The sequence below is a fragment of the Manis javanica genome, chromosome 15, assembly GCF_040802235.1.
Source record: "Manis javanica isolate MJ-LG chromosome 15, MJ_LKY, whole genome shotgun sequence".
In the NCBI taxonomy this organism is placed as follows: domain Eukaryota; kingdom Metazoa; phylum Chordata; class Mammalia; order Pholidota; family Manidae; genus Manis; species Manis javanica.
This window is the reverse complement of record NC_133170.1, coordinates 22,979,423-23,003,365: the sequence shown is the minus strand read 5'-3', so window position 1 is coordinate 23,003,365 and position 23,943 is coordinate 22,979,423. Positions and strand designations below refer to the sequence as shown.

General features: G+C 45.1%; 1 long non-coding RNA gene across 1 annotated transcript; it reads left to right on the top strand.

The window, feature by feature from the left end:
• The first annotated feature begins 10,441 nt into the window (after positions 1-10,441).
• LOC140846365 (uncharacterized) lies at positions 10,442-20,505 on the top strand. The gene is made up of 4 exons (XR_012125383.1): positions 10,442-12,947; positions 16,057-16,167; positions 19,625-19,764; positions 20,401-20,505. It is a non-coding gene; the product is annotated as an uncharacterized lncRNA (long non-coding RNA).
• Positions 20,506-23,943: the final 3,438 nt, after the last annotated feature.

The following is a 23,943-nucleotide window of genomic DNA, read 5'->3' as shown; positions in this document are numbered from 1 at the left end:
CAAATGGTTGTTAACAACAATAAAATTCTGTATAGGGGACTCAATGCACAATCATTAATCAACCTCAAGCCTAACTCTCAACAGTCTCCAATCTTCTGAGGCATAACGAACAAGTTCTTACATGGTGAACAAGTTCTTACATAGTGAATAAGTTCTTACATGGTGAACAGTGCAAGGGCGACCATATCACAGAAACTTTTGGTTTTGATCATGAATCATGAACTATAAACAATCAAGTCAGATATGATTACTCATTTGATTTTTTTAAATTTTTATAGTTGATTTATATGTGGATCCCACATTTCTCCCTTTATTATTATTATTTTTATTTTTAATAAAATTCTGAAGTGGTAGGTAGATGCAAGATAAAGGTAGAAAACATAGTTTAGTGTTGTAAGAGAGCAAATGTAGATGATCAGGTGTGTGCCTGTAGACTATGTGTTAATCCAAGCTAGACAAGGGCATTAAAACATCCACAGATGCAGAAGATTTCTCTCAAAACAGGTGGGTGAGGTTCTAAGCCTCACCACTGTTGATCCCCAATTTCTCACCTGATGGCCCCCCTGTGACTGTGCCTGTCTTAGGTTGTTCCTCCCTTGAGGAATCTTACCTGTCTCTGGCTGACCAGTCATCTTCCAGGGCCATACAGGGAAATGTAAAGTTGGTAAGTGAGAGAGAAGCAATATTGTTTGAAAAGGTTAGCTTTTTACTTCTTTGCAGATTTATGCCCTGTGGCTTCTATGCCCAGCATTTGTCTTGAGGTATCTTTACCACTTGGAGGAATTATGATACTCGGTAAATTCGATATGAGGCATGAATTCTGTTTAAGGGTTGTAATTAGAAAGGAAGAAGAAAAGCTATAGAGGTAGCAGACGGAAGAAAACATGGGAGGATTGATTATTTCTTTGACATATCTTCTTGTAAAGTAACTTAAGCATGTAGAGGTTTTAAACTATTAATCAAATTACGCACACGCATTAACATAATAAGAATACAGTTACATAACCAAAGCAGATCTATAATTAACAGCCATCTCCAGTGAAGCCAAGAAAACCAGTTAGGCTCCCTAGGCATTTGTGAAAATTTGTCTATGATATGATGGATATTGTCCAACTGTACTTGAACAGTCTGAGAGAAATCAGACAAATTAAAACAACCCATTCCTGGGCACTGTTCACATCCCATATGTTCTTTTAACAGTAGATAGTCTGTGGTCGTAAGATTTTGGAGCACTACAACTTGCACTTCTCCTAATTCTTGGTTGAGTTCCAACAGTATAAATCCAGTCAAATTTGTTGTTTTACTGAAAGCACAGGTCAGCTTAGATATCTCCTTCTTCATTCCAATGGCAAGTCCAGGAACCAGCGGGATGGATGCAGCTACAACTGCAGCATCGCCTGGATCTTTGCTGAGGTTTTTTGATGATCATCTTCTGGAATGACTCTTCCAGAGAGTGCTGATGTTGGAAGTTCTTCTTCGTATCGTATCTTAGTTCATTTTCTGGGTAGCCAAATTAGGCTTTGATCCTCTGTATAAACACAAACAGACCCTTTGTCCACACTTTGATATGCCCTTTATACCATTGTGTAGAACTCATTGGAGGTCACCACACAGGAACTGCTTTCTTTTTTTTTTTTTAAGAGAAAGGAATATTATCAGAAAAGTGTACCTCCATAGCTGATCATCTGACACCCTTTAAGTGATCAAAATTAAGGATATTTAAACCATGCATTAATGGTTGATTTACAGTTAGTTTAGTCCTATCAAGGAGCAATCCCCCTTTCTGTCTTTTCTTTTTTTTTTTAGCTTTACTCTACACTTACATGAAGAATATTATGTTTACTAGGCTCTCCCCTATACCAGGTCCACCCTATAAACCACTTTACAGTCACTGTCCATCAGCATAGCAAAATGTTGTAGAATCACTACTTGTCTTCTCTGTGTTGTACAGCCCTCCCCTTTCTCCCTCCCCCCAATGCATGCTAATCTTAATACCCCCTTTCTTCTTTCCCCCCTTATCCGTCTGTACCCACCCATCCTCCCCAGTCCCTTTCCCTTTGGTACCTGTTAGTCCATTTTGGGGTTCTGTAATTCCACTGCTGTTTTGTTCCTTCAGTTTTTCCTTTGTTCTTATACTCCACAGATGAGTGAAATCATTTGGTATTTCTCTTTCTCCGCTTGGCTTATTTCACTGAGCATAATACCCTCCAGCTCCATCCATGTTGCTACAAATGGTAGGGTTTTCCCGCTTCTTATGGCTGAGTAGTATTCCATTGTGTATATGTACCACATCTTCTTTTTCCATTCATCTACTGATGGACATTTAGGTTGTTTCCAATTCTTGGCTATTGTAAATAGTGCTGCGATAAACAGGGGTGCATCTGCCTTTCTCAAACTTGATTGCTGCATTCTTAGGGTAAATTCCTAGGAGTGGATTTCCTGGGTCAAATGGTAGGTCTGTTTTGAGCATTTTGATGAACCTCCATACTGCTTTCCACAATGGTTGAACTAATTTACATTCCCACCAGCAGTGTAGGAGGGTTCCCCTTTCTCCACAACCTCGCCAACATTTGTTGTTGTTTGTCATTTGGATGGCAGCTATTCTTACTGGTGTGAGGTGATACCTCATTGTAGTTTTAATTTGCATTTCTCTGATAATTAGCGATGTGGAGCATCTTTTCATGTGTCTCTTGGCCATCTGTATTTCTTTTTTAGAGAACTGTCTGTTCAGTTCCTCTGCCCATTTTTTAATTGGATTATTTGGTTTTTGTTTGTTGAGGCATGTGAGCTCTTTATATATTTTGGACATCAAGCCTTTATTGGATCTGTCATTTTCAAATATATTCTCCCATACTGTAGGGTTCCTTTTTGTTCTATTGATGGTGTCTTTTGCTGTACAGAAGCTTTTCAGCTTAATATAGTCCCACTTGTTCATTTTTGCTGTTGTTTTCCTTGCCCGGGGAGATATGTTCAAGAAGAGGTCACTCATGTTTATGTCTAAAAGGCTTTTGCCTATGTTTTTTTCTAAGAGTTTTATGGTTTCATGACTTACATTCAGGTCTTTGATCCATTTTGAATTTACTTTTGTGTATGGGGTTAGACAATGGTCCAGTTTCATTCTCTTACATGTAGCTGTCCAGTTTTGCCAGCACCATCTGTTGAAGAGACTGTCATTTCGCCGTTGTATGTCCATGGCTCCTTTATCAAATATTAATTGACCATATATGTTTGGGTTAATGTCTGGAGTCTCTAATCTGTTCCACTGGTCTGTGGCTCTGTTCTTGTGCTAGTACCAAATTGTCTTGATTACTATGGCTTTGTAGTAGAGCTTGAAGTTAGGGAGTGAGATCCCCCCTACTTTATTCTTCTTTCTCAGGATTGCTTTGGCTATTCGGGGTCTTTGGTGTTTCCATATGAATTTTTGAATTATTTGTTCCAATTCATTGAAGAATGTTGCTGGTAATTGGATAGGGATTGCATCAAATCTGTATATTGCTTTGGGCAGGATGGCCATTGTGATGATATTGATTCTTCCTAGCCATGCGCATGGGATGAGTTTCCATTTGTTAGTGTCCCCTTTAATTTCTCTTGAGAGTGACTTGTAGTTTTCAGGGTATAGGTCTTTCACTTCTTTGGTTAGGTTTATTCCCAGGTATTTTATTCTTTTTGATGCAATTGTGAATGGAATTGTTTTCCTGATTTCTCTTTCTATAGGTTCATTGTTAGTGTATAGGAAAGCTACAGATTTCTGTGTGTTAATTTTGTATCCTGCAACTTTGCTGTATTCCGATATCAGTTCTAGTAGTTTTGGAGTGGAGTCTTTAGGGTTTTTTATGTACAGTATCATATCATCTGCAAATAGTGACAGTTTAAGTTCCTCTTTTCCAATCTGGATTCCTTGTATTTCTTTGTTTTGTCTGATTGCCATGGCTAGGACCTCCAGTACTATGTTAAATAACAGTGGGGAGAGTGGGCATCCCTGTCTTGTTCCCGATCTCAGAGGAAAAGCTTTCAGGTTCACGCTGTTCAGTATAATGTTGGCTGTGGGTTTATCATATATGGCCTTTATTATGTTGAGGTACTTGCCCTCTATTCCCATTTTGTTGAGAGTTTTTATCATGAATGGATGTTGAATTTTGTCAAATGCTTTTTCAGCATCTATGGAGATGATCATGTGGTTTTTGTCTTTTATTTTTGTTGATGTGGTGGATGATGTTGATGGATTTTCGAATGTTGTACCATCCTTGCATCCCTGGGATGAATCCCACTTGGTCATGGTGTATGATCCTTTTGATATGCTGTTGAATTCTGTTTGCTAATATTTTATTGAGTATTTTTGCATCTACATTCATCAGGGATATTGGTGTGTAATTTTCTTTTTTGGTGGGGTCTTTGCCTGGTTTTGGTATTAGGGTGATGTTGGCTTCATAGAATGAGTTTGGGAGTATTCCCTCCTCTTCTATTTTTTGGAACACTTTAAGGAGAATGGGTATTATGTCTTCTCTGTGTGTCTGATAAAATTCCAAGGTAAATCTGTCCGGCCCCGGGGTTTTGTTCTTGGGTAGTTTTTTGATTACCGTTTCAATTTCTTTGCTCGTAATTGGTTTGTTTAACTTTTGTGTTTCTTCCTTGGTCAGTCTTGGGAGGTTGTATTTTTCTAGGAAGTTGTCCATTTCTTCTAGGTTTTCCAGCTTGTTGGCATATAGGTTTTCATAGTAGTCTTTAATAATTCTTTGTATTTCTGTGGAGTCTGTCATGATTTTTCCATTCTCATTTCTGATTCTGTTGATTTGTGTTGATTCTCTTTTTCTCTTACTAAGTTTGGCTAGAGGCTTATCTATTTTGTTTATTTTCTCAAAGAACCAGATCTTGGTTTTGTTGATTTTTGCTATTGTTTTATTCTTCTCAATTTTGTTTATTTCTTCTCTGCTGCCCTGTTTCCCTAGTATGCATGCCCCTGCGCATGCACTGTGTCTGCGCTCTGGTCCGGATGGCTGGGGCTGGGTGTTCAGCAGTCCTGGGCTCCTTCTTCCTCCCGCTCAGATCTCTGTCTTCCCGCTGGGAGCTGGGGGAAGGGGTGCTCGGGACACGCCAGGCCGGGGTTTGTGTCTTACCCCCTTCACGAGGTGCCAGGTTCTCACAGGTGTGGATGTGGTCTGGATGTTGTCCTGTGTCCTCTGGTCTCTAGTTTAGGAAGAGTTGTCTTAGTTATATTTTCGTAGATATATGTACTTTTGGGAGGAGATTTCTGCTGCTCTACTCACGCTGCCATCTTGGCTCCACCTACAACTCTGTTTTGTTTTATTTACATGGTTTCTGAAAATATGTATCTTCAGTTTTTTCACAGTTCATCTTGAATTAATAAGACCTCATGTGAAATATAATCTTACAACCCTGTGTTTCCGTTTGCTCCTCTCCTCTCCTCTGTGATAGTTATTATACATTTTACTTCTACATATATTACAGACCCAGAAAGGCATTGTCATTTTTACTTTAAACAGTGTATTTTGAAGAAACAAAAAAATGAAATAGTGTTTTATATCTACTCCCTATATTTACCTTTTTTGGTGTTCTTTCTTGTTTGTTGTAGATCTGTGTTCCTATCTGGTATCATTTCCCTTTGGCCTGAAGAACTCCTTTTAAGATGTGTTATTGTGCATCTCCACTGGTGATAAATTCTTTCAGCTTTTGTTTATCTGAACATGTCTTTATTTTGCCTTATAATTGTGTTTCTCTTGTTTAAGGTATTTTGAGATTCTTGGATCTATGGATTGGTATTTTTCATCACATTTGGAAATCATTACTTTTTGAAATACTTCTGCCCTAATTTCTCTTTGCTTTCCTCCTGAAACTTCAACTATACATAGGTTAGACTGGTTAATACTCTTCCCACATGGATCTGAAGCTCTGCTCTTTTTCTCAGCCCTTTTTTCTCTATGTGCTTTAATTTGGTTACTTTCTAACATTCTGTCCTCAAGGTTACCGATACTTTCTTTTGCAGTGTCCAATAGCTGTTAAGCCCATTCTGTGAATTATTTCAGTTACTGTGTATTTTTTAGTTCTATCGTTCCTATTGGTTGCATTTTATAGTGTCTGTTCTTTGATAAGATCGTCCACCTATTCATTCCTTATGTCCATTCCTTCCCTTTGAATTCTTGAACATATTTTTGTTATTTTAAAGTCCTTGTCTCCTAATTCCATCTCTATCATTGGGACTCTTTCTACTGACTGCTTTGTTTCCTCCTTGTTATATGTCATAAATTTTTTATTACATGCCAAAACTAGGGATTTTACTGTCTTCCATTCAAGAGTGTTGAATTTGTCCTGGCAGGCAGCTGTTATGCTGGGTCAGCTTGATAACTGCGGAATGTTGGCCTTTGGGGTCCTAACAGTGCGTCCAGTGCAGCCCCTCTCCAGGGCCAGGTGTGGCCTTTCCTGGATCTCTGTGGAAAGTCCAGAGTGGTCTATAGGTTATTGGCACTATGGTCACTGAAAACATCAATGTGTCCACTGCTGTGTGACCCCTGGAGTCTGTTCAGGACACAGCCCCCCAGCACCTACTCTCTACAAGGCCTGGGCACTTCATCCTGCATGCATGCAGCTTCATCTGCAGCCAGAGACTCCGGTCGCCCAGTGTGCATTTCTGCTCTGTGCAGCCTCCTCTTCTCTCGTGTGCTGCCCCGCTAACCTCAGCCCTGTCGGCCGCTCACTCGCTCCGCCTCCTTTTCCTCCTGCCTTGGTTTGGGTCCTACTTCCCTGTGCTGTGGTTTGGAAAACCCCCAGGCAGGAGGCCAGAGTAAATGTGGATTTCACTTCTGTTTTTCTTCTCTCAAGGTTCCCATCCCTGCACCATGTGTAGTCCAGAGCCTGAAAACAGTTGTTCCATATATTTTGTCCAGTTTTATTGTTGTTTATGGTCGGAGGTTAAGTCTGATATCCTTTACCTCTGTCATGGCTATGCCACAGTTACTCTGTAGTTAGAAAGACATTATTGCTCTACTTACGGTCGAGGGACCTCAGGCTCAGAACCCATCAACACCTTGTTCAAGATCATGTCAGAACCAGCTGCGTGGGGGGCGCAGATGGGAACCCAGGTCCTCTGGTTCGAGAGCAGGGCTCTCACGCCCCTTCCCCTTTTTGCTTTTCCACCTTGTTCCTCTTCAAACAGCATATATAGCCATCCCTTGTCTACCTTCGTCTCTTCAGTTCCATCGTATTTCCTCTTGTCTGTGGAATGTGTGAAGTATTCCTGTACTTCACATTGCTCTACCTTGGCTGGACAACTCCGTATTTTAAATACTCACCTCCCCTTTCTGTTTCTATTTATGTTAGGACACCTAGGCATATTTCTTATTTATTCTCTATTTTCTTAGCATCGAGCATTGTACTTAGGACACAGACATCGTTTTATGAATGCTGACTGATCCAAAAAAGAAACGAGTTGCATTTCGTTCATCATTTCCCCCCTTCCCCCCGCATGCCATTGAAAACAGGTGCTGGAGGAGGCGCAGGTGGGGAGCGAAGTGCACGGGACTCAGGGAGGCCCCAGCGCCGGCCGCTTCTTCACCAGCAGCTTGAACGCGCTTCTCATCGGGTATGAGTTGTTGGCTGGTGATTCACGCATTTCTTTATTCTTCTTGGCATACTGGACTTAGCCCACTGCCTTTTCTTTCTATACCTTTCTTTTCCTGGAAACAATTTCATAAAGATCCCTATTATCCATTTTAATCAAGCTGCTAAAATCTACCCACTTCATTTTATCATTGCTCTTTATTGCTTATGTTTCTAGTACACCCTAGAATTTTGTATCCAATTTCTTTACTTTTGCTGTATCTTTCTCTTTTTTCCTTATTTCCTTCTCTGTACAAACTCCACTAGAAACCTCAGTGTGGTACTTTCAATTTCATCATTTCTGTTCCAATCCATCTTGGACTCTTGTTTATTGCTCCTAATTGAGTAACTCTGGTTTTTCTCTTTCAAACCTTTGATTTCAGGGCCACTCTCCTTGAGCACTTCCTCCTATCATTTTCTAACATGCCCACCACTGCCAGCCTGGGAAGATCAGAGGCCTGCCCTTCCCTTGATCTCTTCTCTTTTGTTTTTAATCTATTCTTATTCTATCAGGAATTTACCCCCTTCTTTATACCTCTGTCAAACTTCTATTTTTTGAGAAGTGAATTTTGGCTATTACCTTCGTAAATGAAAATGGGACCATCATTCATGTTACATGTCACAACCACTATTCCTTTTTGTACGGAAATAATGTCAGCCCTCCTGGCTCAGTTTCCCTTTGGTAACCATGCGGCCGGCTGTTGGCGTGCGTGTTAAGTGAACACCTTTCAGTCCTGTGCTCTTACAACCTGGGGTATTTGGCTTGTTGGGGCACTTACCTTAGACCTCTGATTTTTTTCTCAAGAATCAATGGATATCTTGCTTTCCTCCCCCCACCCATACCCTTCTTGTGGTTAGGAAGTGAGTCTTATTTTTATACATGGCTTTTCTTTTTCAAATTTCTTTTAGGGGTTATATGGATTTTTTCTGGGGAGGATATATGTATCCATGAAGTAGATAGTTTTGCTTCTACAGTTCATAAACATCATCATGTATTATCAGATCCGGATCTCGTAAATCTTTGGGAAGTTCCAAATATAAGCTATAACTAAAAGCCTCACTCTTAAAATCTTCTGGTAAGGAAACCCACAGATACGTTTCTTCTCCATGTTCCCGGAGACTAATCCAGACTACCGCTTTCACAAATCTGTGTCGAATTTACCTTTCCTTAGAGTCCTTTATGGGTTGTAGGGAAACTGGAAGTTCCATGGCTGGGGTCCTCACCTGGCCCTGGTCTGCTTGCCCACTGTGCCCGGGCAGTGCTTGCAGGTGCAGGCTTGCACACGTGTGGGCAATGAGCTATCACTGACTCTCTATATAAAGAGCTCCGCCCAGGGCTCTGGGGCTGCCGTGGCCAAGAGTCAGGAGGCAGAGGCGGAGGTGGAGATGGAGACCCGGAGACGGGCTTGCTGCATGCAGACTGCCCAGGAGGCAGATGTGGGGCTTGCTGCATGCAGACTGCCCAGGAGGTAGATGTGATGCCAGCACTCTACCACCATGGTGAGAATAAAGCTCCCAAACGTTCCCCTGTCATTTTTCATTGTCACCGAATCCAGAGTGAACTTGCTGGGGCTGAAAACCTCAGGCAAGACAGTGTAATTTCATGCTTCTACTTTGAATTATTCTCTATTCTCTTCTTGTGGATTTAGTTAGTCTTTGAAGACTTCTTTTAAGTTTCTTTTCCTTTGCCTCCTAGTTTCCGCCCATTCCTTCAGGACTTGGGATCCATCCACGGAGCTGGCCATGCTCTTTTCTTTCACTTTTAATAGCTCTTCCTCCTCTATTTCCTTTGTTCACTTACTAGAACTTTCCCCCGGGGTAAGTCTTATCCACTTAGGTCCTCTTCTCAGTAGAAGCTCGTAGGTCCCTTCTTCAGCACCTGCCTTCTTTCTTTTCCTTTCCTTTTTTTCCCACCACCAGTGGAAATCCATCTCCTTTATTTCCCCCATTTCTCCCTAAAGCTCTACTAACCCCCTTTCCCTTCCGGCTCCAGGTAGCTTCCTTGAATCCATTTGAACAGATGTTACCAGCTCACCTTTCAGTTTGCACCCTGGAAGCCAGCCCAGCTGGCCAGGCTACATGTTTTTATGACTTGTTCTGGGCAGTCCGTCTCTCTTTTCTCCAGCAAAGACAGCATACCAGGCAGTTACAGTTTTATTCGGTTTTATTTTCCCTGCCTGAGTGTTTGATTTCACATTACACTCAAATTATTTCTTGAGCTTCATCTTTTGCAGGTCTTTGACCTATATAAAAAGTGTAGGGAAACACGTGAGGCTTAAACAGTTCAATTTCACATTTCCTGATCTAAACCCCATAATGGTCAACCATTATTGGCCCTACCAAGAGGGTCACTACCTCATCACATCTCACTAATAACTAAATTGTGATGTATTTAAGAGCAGGGTCTTTAGATTTGACCTGCCCAATGGAATCACCAAGAAGTTTCTGTAGTATCCTGATCGCTTTTTCATGATAAAGTCTCTAAAATAAATTTATCTGGTGATCTGAACTTACTTCACACTTCTTACTCATTTCTAGGAAGGTCTTCAAATCTATACTTTGGGTGCACCCATAATGCATTGAAAATCACATCGTCTATCACAGGTCTCAGACCACAGGGGACTTCAGAAGGTACTGCATGATTGCTGTTACCAGTCTGGTCAGTATAAGAGAATCTCTTACTATGTCCAGTTCCTTATGTTATTTGGATGAAAGCTGAGACTTAGACATACATGATTATATGCGATACATACATATATTTGGTGTATAAGGTTATACAAATAGTTCTATGCCCCCATTTCTGATTCAGAATTTTCCTAAATTTAGGAACTTCATCGTTTTCAGTCTCCAGACCCGTGGATTGGGATTCCTTTGTTTATGTGGATGGTTGGTTTTATGGACAGCAGGCCTGGTGACTGCCTGATCGGTAAAGTAGGAGACTTCAGCATCTGAGACCGACCGGGTCTTCTGTGTGATTGCCTCAGTGAATGTTGGTAAGCGCCCCTCAGAGCACTGTGGGCGGGTGCGTAGGCTCTGGTCATAAGACACCGCTGCTGGAAAGCAAAGATTCCTGGAGGTTCTTAACAGATAATTTCTTGGGAGGGCCCTGCTCATGCCGCTGCCCTTGGAGTCCTGAACATGGATTCCCATTCTGGCTCTTCTGCTTGATAGCTGAATGATGGATAGCCTTTGAGCCATGGTGTCCTCATCTGTAAACATGAGTATAATGGTACCTCCTTCATTAGACTGTTCTCATAATTCAGTGAGGGCTTTGGAAGGCTGTCATTTTTACAAATGTCTATGTAAATGATAGTAATTTATGCTTCTTTGTATTCCTTCCTCTTGCCTTAACCTCCTTGGTGGAGGGTGGTGGGCATGCCTGGCACCCAGGACATACAATAGACAGTGATAAAGAATGATTATGAAAATAAAGGACTGAGAAAAGTCTGCCCTGAGGTAGAGAGGGCAGCATGGGACAGAAGGATGAGAACTGTGTGTAGAGAAGTGGAGGAATATATAGGTCAAGTGAGGGAGCTGCCTCCACCTTTTTGTGGAGTGTGGGGTGGCAGCAGCAGGTTCATTGCAGGAGGTAGAGAGGGAATAGATTATACAGCTTTTTGATTACAGTGTTTCGTTTTGGAGGAGCTGGGACAATATTAAGACAATGACGAGTGTTAGGTGCCAAAAGAATAGACATGTGATTGTGGCAGGCATTGGCAAGACTCACTGAAGGCAAACTTCCCCCAGTCACCTCCTCTGCTAAGGGCGACCCTAGTTTTCTCCTCCGGTTTTGCCCATACTCACAATAGTCACCTCACTTGGGGATGGGAGTCAGTCTGAATGCCAAGTGATGGGTTAAACTGATGAGCCAAGGGACGTGGATGTCAGCCGGGAAGCTGGGTCACACTCTGGGGCTCTGCAGTGGGGTCCCCATTGTAGCCTCTTGCCCTCTGCAGTCTGCATGGAGCACTGGCCATCAGAGGCATGAGCTCGAGGGCACTGGGGTTGCCTCTGAGCCCTATAACCTCGGGTATGTTCCCAACCTCTCTCTCAGCCTCAGTTCCCTACTATTATCTACTATTACTGCTGATGTCACTTACACAACATTATGTCTAATGTTGCTGCTTATATTGTTGTGTGATGCTTAAGTAATGACCAAACTACTTGGTCACATTTAAAGTTTCACACAAATCGTTTCTATAATATTTGTATATGGAATTTTATTATTTTAAAGTTCAACCATATTTTATGTAACAGATAAGGAAAGTATAGTGTAAAGAGGTTAAATGGGTGTTAAGGTAATTAGGGGCAGAGGGAGGAACAGAACCCAAGGCTCCTGTCTCCAGGAAGGGCGTCGAGGGAGCGCGGAGGATTGTGTGAGCGTCTCTGGACAGGTGAGCAGGTTCTGAAAGCAGAGGACAGCAACGCTGGCCGTCAGGGGTTCTTTGTGTGTGTCAGGTGTCGGGAGCGGAGAGAACACTGAATGAAGACCTTTGTAAGTGAGTTGCCGCCCGGCCCTATTCCCAGAATGCCCGCCAAACTGAAACTGCCCACGAGCAGTCCATCCATAAATCTCTAGGTACATTTAATAAAGGAGTTTGCGTGGACGATAGGGAAATGAAGGCAGGAGGAGGTGAGGTTCTCACCAGTGAGGTGGGACTCCTGGGGAGGGAGTCTGGGGAGCTGGGTGAGGGGAGCCGCAGCAGGAGGCAGGCGCGTGGCTCCAGCCTTAGTGCCACCGGGCCAGCCTGCTGGCCAGAGCCGCCCTCTGTGTTCAGGGGACAGACAGACTCCTCCAGGTCAGCCACCATCTTTAGCATGTTTTAAACACAAGGCACCTCTTTTCAGGGCTACGGGATTGCTGCTTCCTACATCCTTTAGTAAGGTTTTCCCTGGAAAGAGATGGACTGAGACAGGGACACTCGGGAAAGAGGGAGAGGAGCCGGTGAAATCCCTCACAGTTTGGTGTTTTTTGTGGACATACAGAAGTTTGGTGCCTCTGCAGCTTCTAGCACTTATCCCTGCTCCCCCTTCCTCCCGCCTGCATTGCCTGTGGGCATTTTAGGGCTTCTCGTCAGCCAGCCCCTGCCCCTCCCTCCTGCCCACCTAGGCTTCCCCAGCTCAGCCTCAGGAAGTATGGGACTTCCTCAGGGGAGCACAGGTCATTCTGACGTCTGAGCAGATTGTTCTGATTCCTGCCTTCTCCTTGAGTTCCAAAGGGCGCAGCGCCGTGGTGACTGGAGCTGGCCTGCTCCATCATAGGGGAGCTGAACTGTGAATTCTCAGGATTTTTGTGAGCCAGTGGATATCACACTGACAACTTGAAATTGGCCAAGGTGGGTGTTCTATGGGGACTGGCAAATGTTACAAAGCAGAGCCTTTTTTTCTAGATAGTAAACTCTTGCCGGCATACTGTTAGCTAAGGAGAAAACAGGGTTCAGTAGAGTCCTTTGGAGTGGCTTCTACTCGAGTCCCCAGAGGTCCCCAGAGCTTCCTGAGAAGGTCCACTGACCTGAAACCCTAATTCACAGTATCCACCTGCTTTGGGGGTTGGATACCGTGGGGGAGAGCAGCCGAGGGAACCAGTACTGAGCACAGCTCTGGGCTGGGCCCTGCCTGCGTCTGCTCTTGGCCACCAGTGCCCTGGCGTGACTAGAGGGAACTGCTCTGGAGCAGAGTGGCCACATTCTGTCAAGGGATGGCGGGGACAGGCCTGGGGCTCCAAGCCTGCTTGGAAGTCCGTGCCAAGGCTCTTCCCTTCCTTATCTTTGGATGGTGTTCACACGAGACCCAGATGTCAGACGGTTGCTAATTTTCTAACAAAGGCATCTGCTGTTTGTCAGGTCCCCAGGTATCTGACTGTGTGACTTTGAACCCACCTTGACCTTCTTTGTATCATCTGGAGGCCCTTGTACATGGGCTCTGCTTTTTTCTTACAAAAAAAACCCTTTCTCTCCTTATCCTCCATCTCAAACTAACTAAAACAAGTTACAACAAAACAAAAATGAAGAAACCAAACAACATCAACAAAACCCAAATCAAACCCCTCTTTTAAACAAAACCCCAAAAAAACCCCAAACATCATTCTCACCAGTCACCCCAGGGGAAGCTGACTTTCTGTCTTCCAGAAAATGATAGAAACATGCTCTTGAGAAAGCACTTAACACATGAATCATGTATCCTCCCACAACTTCATCTGCACGAAAATAGACACTTCATCTGCCTCCATTTCTGGTTTTCCTGCCCAGAAGTCATTATCATTTGGTGACATCAGAACTCAGGGTTGCTTTAAGGATGGCTGCTGGTGAGGGCAGCAGGGTGTGCCAGTACTGAAATGTCCCAGGAGCAGAGCAGGCTGGGAGCTGAGCTGTGAGGTGGGAAGGCAGGACAATTGGCAAAGGGCGTGCTCTCCGAGTTCACCAGGTTGAGTTCCTATGCTTGCATTTCTGTTAGGGTCCAGACAGGGCAGTCCCCCTGCTCCAGGCCATCCCATGAGTGGGTGTAGAAACGGGACAGAGATGGAGTATGTCCCGTCCAGAGCTGTGGCAGGTGGCAGGGCTTGGACCAGACTGCTCTGCTTGCAGTAGAGGCACTTGGTGCTCAGGGAATGGGGGCAGCTGAAAGATGGCTTTGCAGGGGAAAGAGTACAGTATGAGAATTAAATATGTGGATTCCCTGCTACCCTGTCAGTCGTGTGTTAGGAGGGGCTTGGACTAGATCAGGGATTGACAAACAGTGGCTAAATCCAGCCTGCTGCCTCTTTTTGTACAGCAGGTTAAACAAGAGTGGCTTTTGCATTTTTAAATGATTGAAAAAGAAATTTTAGTAAATGACATCTTCCTGACATGTGAAAATTCTATGAAATTCAAATGTTGGTGTCCATAAAGCTTTATCAGAATACAGCTAATTCCATTCTTTCACACATTGTCTATGGCTGCTCTTGGGCTCCATGGCTGAGTTGAATGGTCGTGACAGAGACCACACGTGGTCTGCAAAGTCAAAAGTATTTTCTCTTTACAGAAAGTTTGCCAGTCCCTGATGGAGTGGCTCTGGAAAGTCCTCGTAGCTTCCGCATTCTGGACAGGTTATGGCACTCGCCTCTGGGGTCTTCCCACCTCCCCTTTCAGCATCAGTTCTCTTTGTGAATTTGCTGTCTGTTCCTGCCTCTAGCTCTTGAGGTTGGATCAGGCCAGAGGGGTGGGGAGCTTAAAGCCCTGTGCTCTCATGGAAGATGCCTCAGTAGGGGGACAGGAAGAACGGAGGAAGGTGACTCTGGACCTGGAACAGAAAACTGTTTCTCAGTCATTATAATTACATTTGGATTCACCAAGACTTGAGCCAGCATACTGTAGTTGCCTTCAGGTCCTGAAAAGCTCAGGCTTATGGCAGAATTTCTAGGAGGCTCAAGACAAGGAGCAGCCTCCGTGAAGGGTCCTGAACAGAGGAGACTCTCAGGAGGAGAAAGGCCATTTCCTCCTGAGGTCACTCTTCTGCTCTTCGACTTCGTGTGTTGGGGCAGATCAGGAGACCCAAGTCTGGGAAGGTCTGTTCCCGCAGCCTGGAGAAGGGCCCGGGCGGGGAGAGGGGACCTGCTGGCCAACTCCTCCCAGCCCCAGGGCACCAGGGCCCAACTCGGACCCCAGCCTTCCTCTGTGATTGCCCCTGCCTCATCCCCATTGACTGTTTACTGTGGGACGAGCTGCTTCATCTGGGGTTGTTTCTGTAACCATGAAAGCTAAGCAGCTGTGAAAATGATTTCAACCACAGCTTGTGCGCAACTCGTACCATGCTACTGTCAGCATCCACTGTCCATGGAAAATAAAAAGGAGCTTTTGAGAACCTATGGCATGTAGGATACAGGGCTAGAGGGGAGGCGCAAGTGTGTGTCAAGGACACCAGGCACTGTCTCCACCCCAAAAGCAGTGGCCAGTCCCAAGCGTGCAGATTTTAGAGCTGTTTGAACTAGTTTCCTACTCAGCCGGGAATCTCCTCTCCACCTCACCTGTTAAGCAATGTGGAGTCTTAGTACTTCCCCCTCAAAAAGAGCTCCTCTCTCTTTGATGACCACTGTCATATTCCCCTCAACTCCCCCAGCCCCTCAGAACATGCCTGGGCTTCTCCAGGCTGAATATGTCACTTGCCATTATTTCTAGACCCTCCATTCTCTGCCTTTGGGGGATACCTTCCAAGAGGTATCTTGATGTAATAGGAGGAACACAAGGTTTGCCAGGGGTTTGAATCCTGGCTCTTTAGCTGTGTGACTTTGGAGAAATTACTTCTACTCTCTGAGTCTCAGTTTCCTCAGCTATAAAAGGAATATAATTACTTTATAGCATAATTGTGATGATTAAATGAGATAAATGTGTTATATGTCTGGCACATAGTTAGTCCTCAAAAATATTATTTAATCTCACCCCTACAACCAATTGCTTTCCTTTTATGTAGCTTCCAGGAGTTACACAGTATTCCAGAAATGGCCTGAACGATGCAGAGTACAGTGGGACCATTCATTGCATCCTTACTTAGGACAGCAGTCGTCTTCTCATGCAGCCTCATGTGAGCTTACCTTGTGTTGTTATTTGGGGCATTCACACTATTGGCAGAGCAATACTGGGTTGGGAGTCAAGACATCTGGTTCTTTTCCAGTTCTTTCACTCATTTTCCCAATAAGTATTTATTGAGCTCCCACTATGTACCATGCACTGGGGGCACACCCCAGGGCGGGCACAGGTGCTGTACAGTCAAATGTGAAATAATGTGCCAGGGAGGGACAGAAACAATAAATAAAGGCAAAACAAAGAAATCAAGTTGGATAAGGGATTGAAGGAGTTCTGACGCTAGCGGTGTATGCTTGATAGAGCAAAGAGATGGATTCAGCTCTGCTGCTTCCAAGCAGCGCTCAGAAAAGCCCCAGGAATTTGGGAAGGTACCTGAGTGGTCTTCAGAAGGTTGGTGAGGGATGAGTTGTGGGGGGTTGACTTGTCTTTGCTGTCCTCCTGAATAGAGCAGTACCTTTTAAAAATTTCTTTACTTGGCCTCTGTGTGAAATTCTGATGGCTGAAAATGTTCTGTTTAAGAGAAGCTGGGGATCCTCTATACTGGGTGGTCGCTGGGCTTTCTTCTAGCTCAAAGACTGAGGACTGCTAGAATATTTTCATATGAACTGTTGCTAAACTAGGTCTCATTGTTCTAGTGCATAGTGCTACTATGAATGTAGCATGTGTATTTATTAGCATGCATTTTTATCTTCTTAGTTTTGGTCTATTGAGCTAGTAGTTCGAGATAATTTTGCAACATTAGTTCTCATACCCTACATATTAGTGATGCTCCCCAGCTTTGGCTTTTCTGCAAATCTGTTTTTTATCTTTTATATCTTCATCTAGGATGATTATAAAAATGTTTGTCATGATGGGGCCCAAGGCAGAAAACTTCAGTTCTGTAATGGAGACTACCAGGTTGATCTAGCCACGGTCAATAGCCTTTGAATTTTATATGTTCAAATGGCTATAGACCCATCTAAGTACCATAGCACCCAGTCAATATTTTCTTCTTATCTCCATGCCATCTCATTTTCCATACTTATTTAATTATCTGTCAAGGTCTAGGATCAATGCTGGGGAAATAAGATGAATGAGGCACCAGGAATTCACAGCGAGTAGGCAAGATGGAAATACAAACCAATTACCCTAGCAGTGGTGACAGCTAAAGGTTAGTGTGAAGCAGGACGCTGGGAGGAAGTCCTCGGCTCTGCCAGCCAATGTCAGGGAGATTTTCTCAGTCAAGAAGACATCAGGGATGTTCTTATTCAAAAGGGGACCATGAGGAATGTCCAGAGTCATATGAAATCTAGGTGAGTGGCACTGATGGCATCCTTCTGATGCAGGTACTCAATACGTGTTTCTTAAATTTAGTTTTAAAAAAGGGGAGGAGGCATTGACCAGGTCAGGGAGCAGATGAAATCAAGGTTGGAGAGGATGGAGGTGTTCGCTGAGGGCCTGGGGCGCTGTGCTAGGCAGGAGCAGGGAGAGTGGAGAGGAGAGACAACTGGTGGCAGGAAGGTGTGGCCGGGCCGGCTGATCAATTGGAGAGTGGGACAGGCAGAGCGAGGCAACAGTGCTTTGCTTCTGTCGGGGTCCTCGGGGGCTGATGGGGGTGTTACCAGGAATGCAAGGAGGAACATGGGTTTGAGTTCATCGGCGGAACTGCAAGAAACTTGGTGGGATATATTTCCCCCACAATCTTTTCCTTTCCAGTTTTGACACTGATTTCAGATTTCCATTGCTAACTGCTGAATTAGGAGAGGATGACTTCTAGGGATGTGCTACGAGTAGCAGGACACAGTGATGATTTCCATTCTCCCCAAGGAACACTTGCACCATGAGGTGCCCTCCTTACTTTGACCTGGCTGGATCCTTTATAAACATTTAGGTTCACATTCAAGGTAGAAGCGCATATTCGCCTGTCACACAGTTCTGTTGGGGTGACTGGCTCACTGCAGTTTGCCAGGGACTTTCCCAGTTTCTGCCTCCTGTGCACCCCTGTAGTCCCAGGCACACCGGGACTGTTCTTCATTCTAGGTGTGCATGAGGTGCTGGGAGAGCTGGGTGTATGCACACAGCATTCTAAGCGGTTAGGTAGGAAATGCAATTGCTGGAACAAAGTGTAGTTCTCAAGTCTTATCTGCCCAGCCTGAGAGAGGTGTGTGGGGCCTGGAGGCAGCAGGGAGGGGCCCAGGGAAGCTTTGTGTGGCATTGTCCCGTGGAGGTCACCTCAGAGCAGAAAGTACATGGCAGAGGAGCGGGGCCACCGGCAACGTTCTGTGCAAAGGCTGCAGTCAGTCTGGCCAGATCTCAGCAGGGCTGAGCCAAGCCTCCCTGACTTTACTGTCCTGAGCGTTTAATTAATTAATGGAGAAATCCAAGTAGACACAACTACTCCTACGCAGAAGCTCCGGGGGCACTGCGCTTCCCCAGGGTGCCCCTTGTCCCTGCGGGACGCTGAGTGCTGCAGGAAGCAGGGGAGTAAAACGGCCAGAGCCACAGCCCCCTGGGACAACGCTGGGCCAATAAAACCTTACCGCCGCGGTTATCCTAGAGAGTGGTGGGCAAAGAGCGTGTGGGAGGTGTTCACTTCCGCCTCCCCTGCACACATGCTCACTCACTGGGGCGGGAAGCGGGACGGTTGGATTCGCCTCTCTTCCCTTCCTGTATGAAGCATAAGAAAGTCTCTGGCAAATCTAAGCCTCAGTTTATTGCTCAGGCCAAATCCAGCAGCCCCCTCACGCCTCTCCCCCAAGAAAGGTTAAATAGTTCCCACAGGGTACAAGAAAGGGTTATTGAAAACAGCAGGTTTTTTTTTTTTCCCTTAACTTCAGCACTTCTGGTAAATCTCTGATCCAGCGTCTAGTGGTTAACCACTGATACAGGAAATGACATTTAACGTTTTTATCACTCAGCCAGAAATGGAAGAACAAGGCAAGTCTGTGTTTAGGGAAGATGGATGGTTGCCCACCATCTTAATCTTAAAGGCACCACCTCTTTTCTGATGGCTTCGGGATTCGGGGCTCAATCCCCGCCCCGCGCCTGCCAGCCTCACTGTCAGCAGTGGAGCAGGAGGGGCGGAACACTCAGGGCCTTCCTGCTCAGAATGGGAATCCAAATGTAGTCGGCTCTTGAGGTGATTCTCAGCAGCAGTGGGTTCCCCTTTGCCAGGAGCCGTTGCCTGTGGGGGCAGGCGGGCCGGAAATGAGTGTGGATGCCCTGGTCCCTGCATGTGGGCGCCACGAACCACAGCAACAGCCTGGGGGCCACCTAGTCGGCAGGAGACTTTGGATAGAGCCCCTGCCTGTCGCTAGGCAGGGAACAGTCCGCAGAGGGTCATTAACCTGCTCTGAGACATCAGCAAAGCAGGACTGTTGAGCACCGCAAACAACAGAGAGAGAGAAATTAAATTCAGCTTCACTTGCAGTTTCCCCCGGTCACTGGGTTCTTCTCCGATTCTTGTTGCCCTTTAGGATGAGGGCTTTTCAGTGCAGCTGCCAAGTGGATTCCTCATAAGCACAATAGTCTGCGCTAATATCGTCGAGTGGTAAATAGTCTGGATTCATCTTTACAGGCTCATGGTCCAGAGCTGCTGAGTGGTACAGCCAGCCAGGTATGAACGTAGGTCTGCGTGTTGCCAAAGCCGTTCTGCCCTCTAACATCTGGTAGTAAGTACAGCCTTGGGCCCCACCTCCTCGCCCAGCCTCTGTCAAAACCGCTGGCCTGAGGTTTCTCACCATGGCACCCAGCGGAGTGGATGGGCCAGATCAGTCAGTGCCTTGTGGGCATAGATGTCTGTCTCCCTTTGCTAACGAGGGCCCCAGATTCTCTGACAGAATTCCGCAGGGCCCTTCCTTCTCTTAATGGGAATTAACATGAGCCCGTTTTAATGAAAAGAGTCACTCAGGTGCAAAATCATCCTCTGCAGTCTTCCTGCACAGATTCCTCCCTGTAAATGCATCTCCATCAACACGAGGAAATAGGGTGGGAGAGTGGGGGGACCCCTGCTCTAGGGGGCAGTAAGTTTAGGGCCTAGGTCTCTGCCTTCCACTATGAAGCTGATGGTGCTTGGCAAGTCACCTACTGATTTCTGTTCCGCATTGTTCTAGAGTGGGTTGAGGAGAGGGCCCCTCACAGACTTTGGGACCCTCCGTTTATCCATCTGTGTACTTGCTCTGAAGAGACAATGAAACCTCAAGAGATCTGAAAAGTCAATTTGTCCTTCCAAATTTGCTCTCCTGTCTTGTAGGGAAATAAGTTGCTGTTTGACATCAAAGCCTTCCTACAAAGACAGAGTTGTGTATGGGTGTTTCACCCCCTGTGGCTGTACCCACAACTCCAGCTGTGTGATTTTGTACCAGAATGAACTGAATAGATGGATTTCCACTAATGCTCACTTAGGGGCAGACATGGGCCCTCCCCAGGGCAAGGTTCCTCTCTAAGACCCGTCTCTTCTTCTCCTTGCCGACCGTGCAGAGCTTTCACCCTGCAGACCAACGTGGAGAGATCAGAACTTGAACAGGTAACGAAAACTGGGTGGTATTTCCAGGGCAGGGCACTGGGCAGCCAAGACCAATCCTGTATGTTGTCTGAGCTCAGTGAATTATGGTCTTCTCAGTGGTGCCCATTTGTGGTCACATCCTAGAATTATTTGGGAGAATACAAAACACTCATGTCCAGACCCACCTCAAGAGGTTCTTGTTTAATTAACATTTGTATTTATTTAAGGTCCCTTGGTGATTCTAATTTAAAGAGTAGAGAACCACTGGTCTAGAAGGAGATGCAGATAAGCTAAACAAAGACCAAAATCTACAACACATTATTATATGCTGATTGGGGCAAATACAAGTTGCTATGGGAGCTCATAGCTGGAGCCACTTATCTAGCCTAGAAAGAGTTGGGGAAGTTTTTGTGAAGTAGGAGAAATCACAGCTGAGATTTTAAGAATAGGAATTAACCAAGTTAATCAGGACTGAGAGGTCTGGGGGTGAGTAGAGGTGAGAGTAAGAGGATTCCAAGGAAAAGCGGGAAGCATTCTCTCTGAGTCCAGGAGTGAGAAAGAGCAGGGTGCTCACGGGGGACTGCAAGTAGTTCAGCAGAGCTGGAAAATGCCCAGTGGGAAGCCCTTGACAAAGCCAGAGATGTGACCACTGGCTGGTTCATCAAGGGTATTGAGGGCGGTAATATTAGGAACTTTGGACTTTGTCCTGAGGGTGAAAGGGAGTTAATGAAGCGGAGGGACTTTGATCAGTTTTGCGGAACAAGAACCAGATAGGAAGGGAGCCCGACAGAGCAGGGAGGAAGTTAGACCGTGCCTCAGTGGGGGCATCCTGAGCTACATCAGTGGTTTCGGGGGTAGCAAGAGGTAGGTGGATTTGAGACATATCAGAACACAGAATCAATTTGATTTGGGGAGTAAAGAGAGACAAAGTCAAGAATAGTTTCCAGATTTTTGTCACAGGCAATGAGGTGGATAGTGGTGGTGTCCTCTGGGCTGGCAATGCAAATGAGTAGGGTGGCCTGCTGACTGCGCACACCGAGTCCTGGAAGCTAGCCAGGACTGGGTGGACCTCTGCGGGGGCTACTCAAGACCCCACAGGTGGCTCCGAGCTCCCGGGAGCGTGAGAGGAGGGCGTGCATCTTAGTGAAATGAGTAGGGCATTTATTGCATTCTTTGCAGCTTGCGGCCTGTTCAGATCCTGGCATACCCTCTCCTTTTCACCCCTCCCCACCCATGCCACGCTCAAGATGCTTCTTTCCCCAACTAGACCAACCCCAGATACTGATGGAATCGCAAAGGCAAACAATAATTAATTTTCATTTTTTGTGACCTATTAACCTAATCTCCATTTTACTACTGTAAGTAAAACTGTCTGACTCTCATCTACCCATATATTAAATCTTTTAATGACACAAACCTGAAAATATCCTTTATGTTCTGTTGACAGTTCAGGTCCCTATAGGCTCTCTATAGACTCTATGCCTTCCTTGCCCCAGAGCCTCGTCCCCTGTAAAGACTCCCACTCATTTCCTAGCCTACATAGTTATGTGTCTCCACTCCCTACAGCCCATCGAAGCCAAGTTCTAAGATCACTGCTCTCTTTTTTGTGGGCTCCTAGTCAGCTCAGGCTGCTAATATAAATATAACAAATTACCATAGACTGGGTGGCTTACCCAATGGACATGATCTCCCATGGTTCTGGAGGCTAGAAGTCCAAGATCAGGGTGCCAGCATGGTTGGGTTCTGAGGACCCTCTTCCAAACTGCCAGCTTCTCACTGTGCCCTTACATGGCAGGAGGAGTGTGAGGGAGCTCTCTGGAGTTCATTTTATAAGGGCGCTAATCCCTTTTGTAAAGGCTCCACCCTGTAACCCAGTCACCTCCCATAGGCCCCCACCTCCTGATTCCATCACAGTGGGGGTTAGGACTTCAACATAAGACTCTGGGGTGGCACAGCGTTCTGTCCTCTGTGTGGGCTGTCCTTCATTGTATGTAGGTGATTCCCTCCCTCCTGGTACCACTCCTTCTGATTCTTTATCTTCTCATCTCCCTCCCTGTGCCTCTGCCATTCACATTTCTTGCCTTTTGGAGGTTTCTATGCTGCCTTACCCGCTATCTTGTTATTCTCAAAATATATTAAAAAGTTCTGCAAAGATGTCAAAGTCAGATCCTATGACTTTAATCATGATTCTTATGGTTGTTTAGTGTTAAATATGACAGCGTAAGGGAAAATGCTTTGTACATGGTAAGTCACCATATATGTGTTGGGTAATGATACCAGTGAGAGGCTTGGGATGCTCTCTGCTTACTTAAAGAATTAGGTATAAATTATACTTAGACACAAAGGTTGAAAATAAGATGATTTTCTTAAGAGCTCCTGGAAATCCAGCATCTGCTGAGCTGATCATTCATAATTCAGATTCTAAACTGAGAGGAAACACTGGAAGTTTATGGTTTGCCCACCTATATTCTTGTCATTCATAAAAAATTTTGTCCCTCAGACATGAAAATTTTTGTGCCTTTTCTTTTTAACTGTTGCCCCCTCTACTTGGAATTCTTTACCCCCACACACATGCATTGAGTATCTCATATTCAGTCATTCATTCATTTATCTGCTCACCCTATGTTTATTGAGTCCTACTGCATGGCAGACAGTATGTCAAGTACTAGAGATCCAGCAGTGGGCAAAAATAGATGGGATTCACGCCCTCATGAACTTATATCTGAAGGTTGAGTGTGGGGAAAAACACAGTGAAATAGTCATGCCAATAACTAAAATGCTAGTTGTGCCATAAAGTCCCCAGTGCTATGAGAACATAGAGTTGGGGGAGTTCACCTAGGCTGGGGGTAGGTTGCAGGAAGACTTCCCTGAGTAAGTGGTGCTTCTGCTCAGATCTGAAGGATAAGGAGGGGTTAATTAGGTGAGGCAGTGGGTGGGGAACAACAGGTTTCAGGCAGAGTTAAACATGTGGCATTTGAAGGCAGAAGGAAGTAGTAAGCATGGCAGAAGTGGCTGGAGCTGGCCACACTGTGTGGGCTTTGCAGGTGTGTTAAGGATTTTGTTTTTGTCTTCAATCTTAGTGAAAGTCCTCTGAAATATTTTAATCAAAATGGTGTTAGGTTTGCATAAAGGTAAATAAAAAATCATGGGCCCATCCTCTATCTCCAAGAGATCTTGGTTTCTGGAAAGGATCAAATTCAGGCACAAGTATGAAACAGTGTGTTATTACCTCGGTCGAACTATGTACGGAGTGCCAGGGAAGCATAGGAAGCAAGATATTTTTCAGGGCAA